This window comes from Zootoca vivipara, chromosome 4, assembly GCF_963506605.1.
Source record: "Zootoca vivipara chromosome 4, rZooViv1.1, whole genome shotgun sequence".
In the NCBI taxonomy this organism is placed as follows: Eukaryota; Metazoa; Chordata; class Lepidosauria; order Squamata; family Lacertidae; genus Zootoca; species Zootoca vivipara.
Genome location: NC_083279.1, coordinates 98502456 through 98514060, shown reverse-complemented (window position 1 = coordinate 98514060; position 11605 = coordinate 98502456).

The window sequence follows — 11605 nt, the reverse complement described above, 5'->3', positions numbered from 1 at the left end:
AAAGCTAGCTACTTCCTCCCCACAACAGGTTACGTCATAGCTCTCTCTCTGTTAAGCAAAATATGGATTTCGTTCCCTAAACCTCAAGCACTGAGCCTGGTTTTTCTAGATGCCTGAACCATGCGCGTGCACATCCCCCCATCCGTTGCATTTCTCTTGAGACTGAAAGCTGTCCATCTTCTGCGGAACCCAGACCAAATATCTATCTTGTGCACATATGAGCATTGTGTAGCCCCCAGCTGCCTTTTTCCAAAAAAACCACACCTTTTCCAAAAAAACCCACACCTTTCACACCTAAAATAATGATTAAACACAAAAAAGTGGCACCCAAATTAGACGTCACCACCAGAAGCTCTGAAAACTCCAGCAGCATCCAGTAGAAAGGCAGATTGCACCCTGCCGCCTCCAAAGCTGCGCTGCCAGATGAGATCACAAAATTCCACAGCAACCAACTGAAAACAGCCCAGCTTTTTCAATAGGCCGCAGCATTGCCAAGCAGGGAAAACTGAGTAGGCCACAACAAAGGGAGGGGAGAACACATAGCCATGGGGGGGGGGAGGTAGGACCCTGAGTCAGCCAAAGCAGTGGGGGGTGGGGACATTTTCAGGAACACGTGGGGGTGGGGGAGTCTTATTTTTGAAACTTACAGTAGGGGAGTCAGGGTTGGGACAGGGCAGGTGAGGGGACTCTGAAGGGAGACTCTGAAGGTCCATTTAACACAAAAAACCCACAGCAACGCGTGGCCCGGGCCAGCTAGTTAATGATAAATTAACATGTGCCATTAATGGGGAATAAGCAGGAGAAATGATTTTGAGGAGGTATGGACGGTGTTTGTAGAATTTGTACACAAGAGGTGTTGAAATTTTGAGAGATTGGATAGTTACAATGGAATGGTCTCAGTGTTGGGGTAAATTTCATGTGCAAATGTGTAAATTTCATGAAATGAAATAAACCATTTAGACTAAACACTGGGGGAAATTAAAACAAATCCTCACAGTACTACCTGTTCATCTTCTGCCTTGAAAGGCAGCAGACTCTCCTTTGTTAATGGTTTTTAGGCAAAAGTTGATGGAGCATCTACCGAGATGCCGTAACAGCAGCTGATGTAGGAACACAGGAACCTGTCATATACTGAGTTAGGCCATTGGTCTATCAAGCTCAGTGCTGTCTACACTGACAGGCAGCAACTCTCCAGAGTTTTGGACAGGACATTCTCAGTCCTGCCTAGAAATCCCAGCGGAGATTGAACCTTCTCCAGGCAAAGCTGAGGCTGCACACCTGACCTGTCTGCCTACAGCCTGCATCCACAGGAGGGTGGACTGGCCAGATGTCCTTTGGTTCCCCTTTAGCTCTGTCATTCTGTGCAGTTTCACTGTAGCCACAAATAGCCATTGCTAGACCTGGATGGATGGGTGCAGTCCGGCTGACCGGTGTCTCAGTTAGCGAGTCTTCTGGAGGCGGATATCCAGCTTGACAAATTCCAGATGGAATTCGCCATGAATCCAGAACCTTCAGAAATCTGTCTCGGGCCGGGCAGGGAGTTTGTTGTGAGAGTCTGAAAAACCCGCAGGAAGCACAGATCTGTCCTGCAGGGGCCAGGGTGCACTCAGGAGGAAGAGCAATAAGGCTGCACAATGTGTGGTAATAGATCTGTGGTGTTTAAAGGTAAAGGAACCCCTGAACATTAGGTCCAGTCGTGACCGACTCTGGGGCTGCGGCGCTCATCTCACATTATTGGCCGAGGGAACCGGCATACAGCTTCCAGGTCATGTGGCCAGCATAATAAAGCCGCTTCTGGAGAACCAGAGCAGCACATGGAAACACCGTTTACCTTCCCGCTGTAGCGGTTCCTATTTATCTACTTGCATTTTGACGTGCTTTCGAACTGCTAGGTTGGCAGGAGCTGGGACCAAACAACGGGAGCTCACCCCGTCACAGGGATTCGAACCGCCGACCTTCTGATCAGCAAGCCCTAGGCTCAGTGGTTTAACCCACAGCGCCACCTGGGTCTGTGGTGTTTATGTTTAGGCTAATATTAGCATTTAGTTACAACTTGTATGTTATAACGTGGGTACGCTGCAAGGCAGTCTCAGTGGGTATTAGAAAGGGGGTTGTGCAAGGGGTTTGAGGTGTTTAATTAGTGTTTATGTGTAATATACTGTGTGTCAGACTTCGGGAATTTAATCAAGATCCATGTGTATTGCAATGTGCTACCTCCACCTCAGCTTCAGCAATTAGCATGTGAAGAGTGAAAGTATACCAATCCTGGTCAATCCACAAACATTGATGAAGTCCGGAGCTCCTTTGTTAGGTGACACCTGGGGAAATTAACCATTAGTACTTGGAAGCATCAAAAGGATAGACCACTATGGTTTTCCCAGTAGTGATGTATGGAAGTGAGAGCTGAACCATAAAGAAGGCTGATCGCCGAAGAATTGATGCTTTTGAATTATGGTGCTGGAGGAGACTCTTGAGAGTCCCATGGACTGCAAGAAGATCAAACCTATCCATTCTGAAGGAAATCAGCCCTGAGTGCTCACTGGAAGGACAGATCCTGAAGCTGAGGCTCCAATACTTTGGCCACCTCATGAGAAGAGAAGAGAATCCTAGAATCATAGAGTTGGAAGAGACCACAAGGGCCATCCAGTCCAACCCCCTGCCAAGCGGGAAACACCATCAAAGCATTCTTGACATATGGCTGTCAATCCTCTGCTTAAAGACCTCCAAAGAAGGAGACTCCACCACACTCCTTGGCAGCAAATTCCACTGTCGAACAGCTCTTACTCTCAGGAAGTTCTTCCTAATGTTTAGGTGGAATCTTCTTTCTTGTAGTTTGAATCCATTGCTCCGTGTCCGCTTCTCTGGAGCAGCAGAAAACAACCTTTCACCCTCCTCTATATGACATCCTTTTATATATTTGAACATGGCTATCATATCACCCCTTAACCTCTTCTCCAGGCTAAACATACCCAGCTCCCTAAGCCGTCCTCATAAGGCATTGTTTCCAGGCCTTTGACCATTTTGGTTGCCCTCCTCTGGACACATTCCAGCTTGTCAGTATCCTTCTTGAACTGTGGTGCCCAGAACTGGACACAGTACTCCAGGTGAGGTCTGACCAGAGCAGAATACAGTGGTACTATTACTTCCCTTGATCTAGATGCTATAGTCCTACTGATGCAGCCCAGAATTGCATTGGCTTTTTTAGCTGCTGCATCACACTGTTGACTCATGTCAAGTTTGTGGTCTACCAGGACTCCTAGATCCTTTTCACATGTACTGCTCTCAAGCCAGGTGTCTCCCATCCTGTATTTGTGCCTTTCATTTTTTTTGCCCAAGTGTAGTACTTTACATTTCTCCTTCTTAAAATTCATCTTGTTTGCTTTGGCCCAGTTGTCTAATCTATTAAGGTCATTTGGAAGTGTGATTCTGTCCTCTGGGGTATTAGCCACCCCTCCTAATTTAGTGTTGAAATAAGGGTTCAGTAATGAACAGAGAGGGGACACGCGGGTTCAGTAATGAACAGAGAGGGGACACGCATTTCTTGGCCACACCGAGGCCATGTTTCACAGGGTACCAAAATCAGGTCAAAGGGGAAGCTGACTTGAGACCGGGATGGGGAAATCCTTGTTTGAACCAGACATGCCCCGGTATTCTCCGCCACCCCAATCAACATAATCCGATCACCACAACCCCCGCCCTAAGCCCATAGAAAGATACACATAACAAAGCCAAGCCAGGATGTTTGGAAATGACAGCTATCTCGTTTAATTACACAAACTCCTTGTCGCTGCTGACGAAGTGTCTCCCCCTCCCCCTCCCAGGAAAGGAGATTATCGATTCCAAAGAAACCCAGCCGATCCTGTTGCAATAAACTGTGCCTAAATAAGGGAGAAATTGTTTTATACTGTTTCTAACAAATGTTTCCCTCGATATACTTGTCTGGCCTGAGATTTCGTTATACCTTGTTACTAAATGTCAAAATTTGTTCCGCTGAAGCTGTCCTTGCACGATCGCTGTCAGAACGCAACCGCTCCTTTTCCTTTCACCCGCTACAATTGTATGTAACCCTCCGTAAGAATGCACATAAACTGTAACTTCTTGCTACTTTTCATCAATATTGTATACACCGATCAGCACATTGCTACAAGCTTGATCTCTATGAACCAATATATGTTTATGAACTCATGTATATTAACTCTCATATATTCCACGGACTTTTACTGACTGTCCCTCCCGCCTCGACATGTGCAATACCACACTGCCATCTAGCTGGCCGCGGACAGATGACACAAATACACAAATCAAGGAAGAAAAACAACTTTATTTAGATTTTGTTATCGCTGACGTTCTCCGCATCTCCGTTGAGTCACCCTGAAACAATAGAAGAAAAATTATTCATGCATCAGTCGGCTATCACCAAAGACTGTCACCTTTTGTCGCTACCCATCACGGACTGTTAAGTCTTTGTACATGCCTGATTGCTTCCTTTCCGCCCGCTTCCCGCCTTTTTTCTCGCTAACTGTGTAACATGGGGAACTGTTCCTATAAAAGTCTAAAGCTTCTTTTGTTCAGGGTTCTTCTCCACTTCATTTGCTGCGTGGGGGGGAACCGCTGTTGCAACGGCTTTTTATTTCTTTGTTTCTTTGTGGGTTAATAAATTTGCCTTGCTTTGATAGCTCTGGCTGGGGCTCTGTTCTTTCGTAGCGGTAAGCAGCGGCAATTGCGCTAGTTTACCAGGATCTGCGGACTCTACCTGGGTCAAGATCCTTTTTCCAGGTGCCCAGAGACCTCCAAATTTTACAACAGATTTTGGCGACCACTTCGGGGACCCAGTTTTTCCCTGAGCCCCGACCTTTCTGGGGAAAAGGAAGCCCTGCGCGCTCCTGCCATTTGCAGGGGGCATCCAGACCTCAGGGGCCGGAGCTCAAGACCTCTCCTTCCCTGGAGGCTCCTCCCTTTTACAGTATGTAGATGACCTGATAATTAGCTCCACCTCCGAAGCTAATTGCCACATGGACACCGTCCATCTACTAACCGCCCTTGCCGACAAAGGCCACAAGGTCTCACCAAAAAAACTACAATATTGCCAAACTGAAGTAAAATACTTGGGCCACATAATTGGCCACGGAACAAGAGCTTTGACAACTGAAAGAGTAGATGCCATAGCTAAGGTTCCCCTGCCAAAGACCAAGAAACAGCTCCGCGGGTTTCTAGGGATGAGCGGCTTTTGCAGGTCCTGGATCCCAGGGTATGGTGAATTAACCAAACCCCTTGTAAAAATGACTAGTAAAGATGAACCAGAACCTCTTGAGTGGTCCAAGGAAAGCTTACAAAATTTTGAAACCATAAAAAGAGAACTGAGGTCGGCTCCAGCCTTAGGGTTGCCAGACTACCGTCTCCCCTTCTCATTATTTGTACATGAACAGAAGGGGGTAGCATCCGGAGTCCTGACGCAAACCTTCAGAGGCCAGGAACGTCCTGTCGCGTACTACAGCATACAATTAGACCCGGTGGCGAAGGGGACTGTAGGTTGTCTCAGGGCGATTGCCGCGGCTGCGGAATTAGTGGACAGAGCCCTAGAGATAGTTCAAAACCAAGAGCTAATTTTGAACGTGCCGCATGCAGTAGCCACCTTACTAAACTTAAGGAACTGTCAACATTTCAGTAACGAATGTCTAAATCAGTACGAAGCCGCCCTGCTCACTCCTTCAAATGTTCGCATTAAAAGAGTCAACACCTTAAATCCCGCCACCCTTCTACCTCTGCCCGATGATGGGACCCCCCATCACGATTGCACCTTAGCTGTCCGCCTGGCAGAAAAACCCCGGGAAGACTTAGACCATCTCCCCTTAGAGAACCCAGATCTCTCGATTTTTACTGATGGGAGTTCCAAGGTGGTGGCAGGAACCAGACAAACTGGGTATGCTGTAGTCACACAGGAATCCATCCTTGAGGCTGCGCCTATAAACCCACGCTACAGTGCGCAGGCAGCAGAGCTTATCGCCCTAATCAGAGCCTGTGAATTAGGTGAAGGCAAGAGCATTAATATCTACACTGACTCCAAATATTGTTTTGGGCTAGTACACGCTACGGGAACACTTTGGAAACAAAGAGGATTCCTAACAGCTGCAGGAACACAGATCTCTCATGCCCCACTCGTAAAAAGGTTAATGGACTCCATACATTTCCCGAAGGCTATATCAGTTATACACTGTAAGGCACATACAAACGGGACAGATTTTGTGTCAACGGGAAACCGTATTGCGGATGCCGCTGCCCAAGAGGCAGCGGCCATGAGAGGGGAAATGTATAGGAATGAATTTCAGGCCATCGTAGTTCCAGCCGACGTGGACTTCACTCGAATGTATCGCACTGCTAGCATAGAGGAAATAACATCATGGCAGGAACTAGGGGCCCAACTTAAGAACAATTTATGGATTATGTCAGATGGCCGCCTGGCGATGCCAAAGGCTTGGGTACCACGCCACCTCCGGGTACTACACAATTTCACACATTGGGGGACAAACCGACTTAGTGACAGCATTCTTAGACACTGGTATGCCCCGGGTGTCCACCAATTTGCCAAATCAGTGACTAAGAACTGCCCCATATGCGCAGGTTTTAATCCCAAAACCGAACCTCGCAAACCCCCAGGCTCTAGACCATGGGCATATATTCCCTTCGAAAGTCTTCAACTGGACTTTGCTGAACTTCCAAGCTGCCTAGGATATAAACAGCTGCTTTTGATAACAGACCGCCTTTCGGGGTGGCCGGAAGCGTTTCCGTGCAAACACGCAAATGCACAAACTGTAGCCAGGATCCTCATGCAGGAAATTATACCTCGGTATGGAGTTCCACGCCGCTTAGACTCCGACCGTGGCACCCATTTTGCGGCTGAAATAGTTCAAGCCATTTCCAAGGCTTTCGGGATAAGATGGCAGCTCCATACCCCATACCACCCTCCTTCATCCGGACAAACCGAACGAATGAATGGGTTGATCAAGACCCAACTTGGTAAGGTATGCAGAGCCACTGGCCTTAAATGGGTCAATGCCCTTCCGCTAGTCTTGCATAATATCCGAAGTCAGCCAAGGGGACTTTTAAAACTCTCCCCTTACGAACTTTTATTTGGAAGACCTTCCCTAACCCACACCACCCAGCTCCCAATTTCTGAACTGGAAGCTGGGGAAACTGAACTGATAGCTTACGTAAGACAATTGCAGCGGCAACTCAAAAGACTCCACCAATATGCTGCAAACTGTCAAAATGTACCCCTTGATGTTGATGCCCACTCCTTTAAACCGGGAGACTGGGTACGCATCAAAACCTACAGACGTATTGCCCTACAACCGCAATGGGAAGGATCATTTCAGATCCTCCTCACGACCCCGACTGCTGTCAAGGTGGCCGAACGCTCTGCATGGATCCACCACACTTTCTGCAAATCAGCACAACCACCAGAGGAAGAGGAGCTTCAACCAGACGACTCCGAAAGGCCTGCACGACCATCATCCGAGGACATCACTCCCCCGGACGACTCCGCATCGGACGCCCACTCCGACGTCGACCCTCCTGGCAACACCGCAGCTCGACCTACTACGCTGTCACCTGAAGGAGACGACACTGACCATGAGACACCGGAGAGGTGGATGTCACAGATCCTGCTTGACCCACGACCAGACGATCCTGACCACCCTCCTATTCGACTGCAATTCCGGAAGGAGAAAACCACTGAAACCAACGCCTGAGTTCCCTGTTTTTGTTTTACCTACCCTTATCTCAACCCTCTTCTTCCCTCACCCCTCCCTTGCATGCTGTCAAACCCAAACCCCAATCCCCAACCTCCCTAGGTGTATCGTCTGTCATGTTCTTCTTTCTCTCCCATACAGATTGACGACTCACCTCTAAAGGATGGACCGCCTCCTGCTCCTGGCATGCAGTTTTTCCGTCCTCCCAGTAACCGCGAACCCACCATTCGATTGTGGAAGGAACCCGACGGATTTCTTCTTCCTGGACCGACAAGCGGTTGATTCCACTGATCCCTCATCTCGAAGCAACTTGGGCAACCTCGACTTCTGCCTGCCTGGAACCACGACTTGGCTCTGACATGCTTTCCGCCCCCGCCTACGGGACACTCAGGTCTGGGAGCTGCTCATCCGATCTGCCTCGTATTCCATCATCGGACGCGCATTCTACACCATTGACAACCTGTGGAACCGACTAACTTGCCACAATGGAACTTACCACAAAACCCAATGGGGAATGACAGTCAGGACTTATGACCCCACTGAGATAGGACATGGACTTTGGGAAGGGTATACGGACTCTGTTTCCAATGACTTCTGGACTTATGGACTTACCTGCACCAATCCTGTCACTACCACCACAGTTCAAGGTATTTGTGTGCGAAAGTTCTGCTGTCTATGGGATCTGGGGACTTTTTCAGCATGGGATGGGAACATGTATGTGGAAGGATGGTTGCACCCAGTTGGGGGTAGCACTGATCTAGAATGGGATTTCAAGGGGCCCCAGAGATGTGGAGGGATAGCTTCCGACTTGTATCTCCTTCAACGCCATGACCCCCTTCACCCAGTCGGCACGGCCCCCAGATCTGTCAACCTATCTGAGTTCCCTGGTTCCCAACGCAACTCCCTAAGATCCGCATGGCAAGGCAATTCCTATATCCAATTAGTGCAGAAAGTAGCCCATGCAACTAACCTCACCGACTGCTGGATATGCGCTCATACCCCAGCACATATTGAGCAAGGAGTACCTTTCGTTGCGACACCCCTCACACTAGATCAGTACAGATCCCAATACCTCTTTAGCCGCAACCTGACTTTTATAAGACCCACCTCTCAATATATCTACTTAAGTGGGGAAACGACCGGGCCTCTATGTAGAAGATTTTTGGGAACCAAGGATCACATAGGATCCAGTTCCTGCTTAGTGACTGCCACTAGTGACCCCGAGGGAAACTTGACATGGATTCAGAACCGGACCCATTCTCGCCCTTACCCAAATATGAAATCTGCCCTAACCGCAGTGCTTTACCCCTTGACAGCCGAAACCCCTAGCGCGGCCCTTGTGGAAACCTTTCAGACCGGCCGTATTGGGGAACCCTTGAGCGGGTTGTTCTGGGTCTGTTCCACACGAGCCTTCACCTGGGTCAGCATACACATGCAGGGATCCTGCTACCTAGGTCATGTGCACCCAGGGCTTCGGGTAACCCGGAATTTACCCCATGGCCGTAGAAGGAACAGATGCTCCCCAGTGACTCCCCGGAAGCCCAATGCTAGTGGGGAGACATGGCTCCGTGCACTCATTCCTGCGTACGGAACCTACTCTAACCACTTGGACATTTTACGATTGACGGACATTTTGCTCCGTTTTATAAATGAATCTGAAGCCTCCACCCTGTCAGTCCTGACAGAGTTGACCCAGGTCTGCTCCATGACTCTACAAAATCGCCTTGCTCTTGATCTTCTCTTGGCCTCCCAAGGCGGCACATGTAAGCTCATCGGGGCAGAGTGCTGTTCCTACATCTCTGATCAGACCCTTAACGTCACTGCGCATCTCCAATCAATGGACTCCCTCGTTCACGATCTAAAGAACATCCAGCATGAGGGATTGGGGGATTGGGACCCTTGGTCGTGGCTCCCAAACATTAATTGGCTAAAGGAGGTAGTGAAGGGGACTATCTCTATTTCCATATCCCTGGCACTCCTCCTATTTCTCTCCTGTTGTTTCCTACAGAGCTGTTCCCCAGTGACAGCTGCTAGCCGATCGTTAGGCTCCTCTGTGCGCCTCCAAGCCGCCCTACAACAGTCCCCTGAGTTCCCTGAAGAGGTGCCCATGTTCCATCTGGGGAACGGAGACTATTCAAATCCCAGTGTACGGCATTAATTTTTAATTAATTAAAAATTAGGCCGCAGAGAGCGGAAATGAAATAAGGGTTCAGTAATGAACAGAGAGGGGACACGCGGGGTCAGTAATGAACAGAGAGGGGACACGCATTTCTTGGCCACACCGAGGCCATGTTTCACAGGGTACCAAAATCAGGTCAAAGGGGAAGCTGACTTGAGACCGGGATGGGGAAATCCTTGTTTGAACCAGACATGCCCCGGTATTCTCCGCCACATCAATCAACATGATCCGATCACCACAACCCCCACCCTAAGCCCATAGAAAGATACACATAACAAAGCCAAGCCAGGATGTTTGGAAATGACAGCTATCTCGTTTAATTACACAAACTCCTTGTCGCTGCTGACGAAGCGTCTCCCCCTCCCCCTCCCAGGAAAGGAGATTATCAATTCCAAAGAAACCCAGCTGATCCTGTTGCAATAAACTGTGCCTAAATAAGGGAGAAATTGTTTTATACTGTTTCTAACAAATGTTTCCCTCGATATACTTGTCTGGCCTGAGATTTCGTTATACCTTGTTACTAAATGTCAAAATTTGTTCCGCTGAAGCTGTCCTTGCACGATCGCTGTCAGAACGCAACCGCTCCTTTTCCTTTCACCCGCTACAATTGTATGTAACCCTCCGTAAGAATGCACATAAACTGTAACTTCTTGCTACTTTTCATCAATATTGTATACACCGATCAGCACATTGCTACAAGCTTGATCTCTATGAACCAATATATGTTTATGAACTCATGTATATTAACTCTCATATATTCCACGGACTTTTACTGACTGTCCCTCCCGCCTCGACATGTGCAATACCACACTGCCATCTAGCTGGCCGCGGACAGATGACACAAATACACAAATCAAGGAAGAAAAACAACTTTATTTAGATTTTGTTATCGCTGACGTTCTCCGCATCTCCGTTGAGTCACCCTGAAACAATAGAAGAAAAATTATTCATGCATCAGTCGGCTATCACCAAAGACTGTCACCTTTTGTCGCTACCCATCACGGACTGTTAAGTCTTTGTACATGCCTGATTGCTTCCTTCCCGCCCGCTTCCCGCCTTTTTTCTCGCTAACTGTGTAACATGGGGAACTGTTCCTATAAAAGTCTAAAGCTTCTTTTGTTCAGGGTTCTTCTCCACTTCATTTGCTGCGTGGGGGGGAACCGCTCTTGCAACGGCTTTTTATTTCTTTGTTTCTTTGTGGGTTAATAAATTTGCCTTGCTTTGATAGCTCTGGCTGGGGCTCTGTTCTTTCGTAGCGGTAAGCAGCGGCAATTGCGCTAGTTTACCAGGATCTGCAGACTCTACCTGGGTCAAGATCCTTTTTCAAGGTGCCCAGAGACCTCCAAATTTTACAACAGATTTTGGCGACCACTTCGGGGACCCAGTTTTTCCCTGAGCCCCGACCTTTCTGGGGAAAAGGAAGCCCTGCGCGCTCCTGCCATTTGCAGGGGGCATCCAGACCTCAGGGGCCGGAGCTCAAGACCTCTCCTTCCCTGGAGGCTCCTCCCTTTTACAGTATGTAGATGACCTGATAATTAGCTCCACCTCCGAAGCTAATTGCCACATGGACACCGTCCATCTACTAACCGCCCTTGCCGACAAAGGCCACAAGGTCTCACCAAAAAAACTACAATATTGCCAAACTGAAGTAAAATACTTGGGCCACATAATTGGCCAC